The sequence below is a fragment of the Takifugu rubripes genome, chromosome 16 (genome assembly GCF_901000725.2).
Source record: "Takifugu rubripes chromosome 16, fTakRub1.2, whole genome shotgun sequence".
Lineage (NCBI taxonomy): Eukaryota > Metazoa > Chordata > Actinopteri > Tetraodontiformes > Tetraodontidae > Takifugu > Takifugu rubripes.
This window is the reverse complement of record NC_042300.1, coordinates 6,571,528-6,575,764: the sequence shown is the minus strand read 5'-3', so window position 1 is coordinate 6,575,764 and position 4,237 is coordinate 6,571,528. Positions and strand designations below refer to the sequence as shown.

Genomic DNA, 4,237 nt, shown 5'->3' with positions numbered 1-4,237 from the left:
CGGCGGCGGATCTCCCTGCTGATCAGCACCTACGGTTTGGAAGTCTCGCCGCAGCTCCGGTGCTCCGGTGCACAGATGGGAAGCAAACGCGGTCGCCTGTCGTTAGTGGCACGCCATAAACGTGGCCTTAATGTGAACAACCGTTTACAATCGTGTAAAGCCTTGTGAGGGCTCACGGGGCGGGGATGGGGGGGGGGGGGGGGGGCGAAGCACCGCTGCCTCCTTTGGTCTCCGTGTTGTTTTCCGAGCTTTAGCTTTGGGCCGGCAGCAGCTCCGGCCGTAGGGGGCCGGACTGAGAGGTGGAGGTGTTCAACACCAGAGCATTGCCGAGGTACCCTTGAGGAAGGAACTGAACCGCCACATACTCGCATTGGCCCTGCAGCGAGCTGGCGGCTCATCCAGGCGTGTAGCTACCTTTACCCGTCTGTAGCTGGGAGAGGCTCCAACATCCTCCCTATGACCTCGAAAGGGATGAAGAAAACACACAAACAAGCTCCCAACTCTCCAACTCATCTTTACTGAAATTAGCCTGTTTACTGGGGGAGACCATTAAAATAACTGCCAAAGTTTAATCTGAAGGGTCGAGTTGTCGGGTCGTACTCTTCATCCGTTCGGTTGGTGAGGTCATAGCGACCCTCGGTACCAAAGTTAGAAGAAGGTAGCTGAAACAGGAGAACTCTTATCTTTAATCTGCTTTGCTGGGAATTTATTCAACTGGGTCTAAAAACTTCTGGGAATCTGTTTTGTTTTATTGCATTTCCACCACACCTTGAAGGACCGGCCCAGGCTGACGGCGTGTGGGGGAGGGGCGTCTGACCAGCCAGGACTGTTGGTCCTTCAGCATCTTCTACACTTCCTTAGGAGTCCTTTCAGTTTTCATTCCCCGGCTGTTCTATGTTTTTCTTTAAATCCACAGGTTTACAGCTAATGCTAGCATGTCCCACCAACCAGTCCTCCCATTCAGCCCACAGCCGCGCCCCTCCCAGCACGAGTAGGTAACGCGGTACCGTCGTCGCCCCGGCAGTGGTGGGTCCTTCAGAAATAATACGTTTGTTGCCTGCCGTCAGGACCAGTAATGCAAATCAAGGTGCGACATCTTGTTATGTGATAATTCATCGATCCAGTCGGGGAAGATAACATCTAATTTACTAATGGAGGCTGATTGAACAGCACACCTCCGAGTATAGAGAGGGACGGAGACACAGATGAGACCTGAGCTCTGCTCCTCTTTTTTTTTTCCTTTTCAATTTTTAATCTAGCCCCTGCCCACGTTGTTTTCTGAGCAGCTTAATAGAAACCCTCTTCTTCACTCACACATTGGAGAGATATTCATCAGACTTGTTTAAGTGAGATGATTTAGTAATGCGTTCTGGACAGGCCAATTCTCCCAGAGGCTCCGGCTGCAGCTTCTATATAGTGTTGTAATGTTCTAATGTTCTTTCTGAGAAAAGTCTCTGACATTAAGGGTTTGAGTTTCCGTGGCAACTGCCATCTGGCGGTGTCAAAACCACAAACTAAAGTATAGAAATGCGCCCCTGACATGTTTTTAATCCCTCAGATCAGTCGTGATCGACCTTCTTGTCTCTTCTTTTTCTACAGGAGTGGAAGCGACACCTGAAGAAGAATGGGGGAGGTAAATTTAGAGATTCAATACGCTGACCTGATGAAACAGAGTGTGATTTTAAATCAATGTTCATTTAATTCTTAAGCTGGGCCTCCTAGCTACCAGATGCTGCATGATTCTAGCGGCTAATGTCTGTCTATAGAGACCAAATTATGTCCTGCGTGCATTAGACATGTGAATGAAGCTTTAGAAGAATTAGCTTAATCCATAAGAGTGTCTGAATCAAGTGAAATGCTTATTGGATTTAAGTCTATAAGATAATAGTTGGAGCATGAGATGAGCATGAGTATATTGATTAAACGATGTGACTTTAGCTCCTTGATTGACAAAGGACGATGGAGTAGCGTTTGTGTTTCTACTGCTGAACTGTTTGTATTAGGAGTCGATGTGGGTGTGTTTAGTCTGAAGGAGCCCCAGAATAACATGCTACGTGCTGATTAGCTGCATGCTAAGCCTGATGTTTTTATACCTGAATGTGTAGAATCTTCCCCTCTCCTCCTCCTCTCTGAATCTGCAGTATTAAGAAACCCCCACAAAGAGCGGCATGCCACTCCGAGCTGACTTTTCTCCAAATGCCAGGACTGTTTTCATGCCTCAGGAAGTATGCAGGGATCAAATGTGCACCGGCGAAGAGGGAGAATGTGTCACCAGCGCTACCCAAAAAACAGAGCGACTCCCAGGATGTGGGGGCTGATCAGACTGATACGGGTCCCTTCGATAACGGCGTCACTTTTCTGATTGGTGTTGACTTTGCCACTGACAGATAAGACTTTGCTGCCTACGGGACCTTTTGATCTCTGCATTCAAACTGTTCCCAAAAGATTCTCTAGGCCAGAAAAATTCACAAACATTCAAAAATAAAAATGGCCCCTTTTTGTCTCTCTGGCCCCATGTACAACTACAGAATTTGCTGTAAAACCTTTGCTGAAAACGATGTCCGTGCACAGTGACCAACAACGTGCTGCAGTGCACATTCCAGACCAGTAGGCGGCGGTAGCGAGTCAGACAAGTGTTAAGATTAAGATTGAGATTAAGATGGACTTTATTCATCCCCGTGGGGAAATTGAATTATAGTAGCAGCGAATGCAGAGTAAAGAGACAGAAAAAAATAAATACAGATAGATTAGAATGTTATAAGCATATATACAGCATATATTATAAGCATATATATAATATATACATAATATAATATATACATATTATAAGCATATATACATAAATATAGAATAAATTAGAAATAAAATTACAACATAAACATTACACAATTATTGTTGAGTTGGTTTGAGTGAATTGTACAGTTTAATGGCGGACGGCAGGAATGACTTCCTGTACCGTTCCTTGGAGCAGCGAGGCTGCAGGAGTCTGTTGCTGAAGCTGCTCCTCAGTTTGTCCACTGTGTTATGGAGGGGGTGGGAGGGACTGTCCATGATTGTCCGCAGTTTCAACACCATCCTGTCCCTCACCACCTCGTCCAAGTTATCAAGTCTACAGCCAACAACAGACCCTGCCTTTTTGATGAGTTTGTTGAGTCTGTTGGCATCCTTTGCTTTAATGCCTGCACCCCAGCACACTGCAGCAAAGAAGATGGTGCTAGCCATGACAGACTGGTAGAACATCTGGAGCATCCTGCTGCAAACACTGAAGGACCTGAGTCTCCTGAGGAAATAGAGTCTGCTCATGGCCTTCTTGTAGACAGCATCGGTGTTTGTGGACCACTCCAGTTTATTGTCCAGCTGAACACCCAGGAACCTGTAAGATGGGACTATTTCCACGTCCTTCCCACTGATGCAGACTGGGGAGGGAGGGGACTTGCTTTTTCTGAAATCCACCACCATCTCCTTCGTCTTGGTCACGTTGAGCTGCAGAAGGTTCTCCCTGCTCCACCTGACAAAACTCTCCACAAGGTCCCTGTATTCATCCTCCTGTCCATTCTCCACACACCCGACTATGACTGTGTCATCCGAGTACTTCTGGAGATGACATGTCTCAGAGTGGTACTGGAAGTCGGCTGTGTAGGTGGTGAACAGGAATGGGGAGAGCACAGTTCCTTGAGGAGCTCCTGTGTTGCTCATCAGGGGGTCGGACACACAGCTCCGCAGTCTCACAAACTGTGGCCGACCTGTCAGGTAGTCCTCGATCCAAGAAACAAGGGGAGCATCCATCTGCATCTTCTCCAACTTCGCCCTCAGCAGTCTTGGCTGGATGGTATTGAAGGCAGAAGAGAAGTCGAAGAACATGACCCGCACTGTGGTGTTTAGTCTGTCCAAGGAGGAGTAAGCCCTCTGCAGCAGGTATATCACTGCGTCATCAACCCCCACCTTGGGCTGATAGGCAAACTGCAGAGGGTCCTGAAAGGGGCTCACCAGAGGTCTGAGGTGTGACAGCACCAGCCGCTCCATGACCTTCATAATGTGGGAGGTCAGTGCTATTGGCCTGTAGTCACTCGGTGCCACAGGATGGGTCTTCTTTGGCACCGGGACCAGGCAGGATGTCTTCCAAAGCACTGGGATCCTCTGAAGATGAAGGCTCTGGTTGAACAGGTGCTGCAGTATCCCACACAGCTGCCTGGAGCAGTTCCTCAGCACTCGTGGGCTGATGCCGTCCGGTCCGGCA

The 4,237-nt window shown here is 48.1% G+C and overlaps 1 long non-coding RNA gene across 1 annotated transcript; it reads left to right on the top strand.

The window, feature by feature from the left end:
• The first annotated feature begins 266 nt into the window (after positions 1–266).
• Positions 267–2,503, top strand: LOC115252934 (uncharacterized). Its single transcript, XR_003891235.1, has 3 exons — positions 267–1,087; positions 1,600–1,633; positions 2,142–2,503. It is a non-coding gene; the product is annotated as an uncharacterized lncRNA (long non-coding RNA).
• The last annotated feature ends 1,734 nt before the right edge of the window (positions 2,504–4,237 follow it).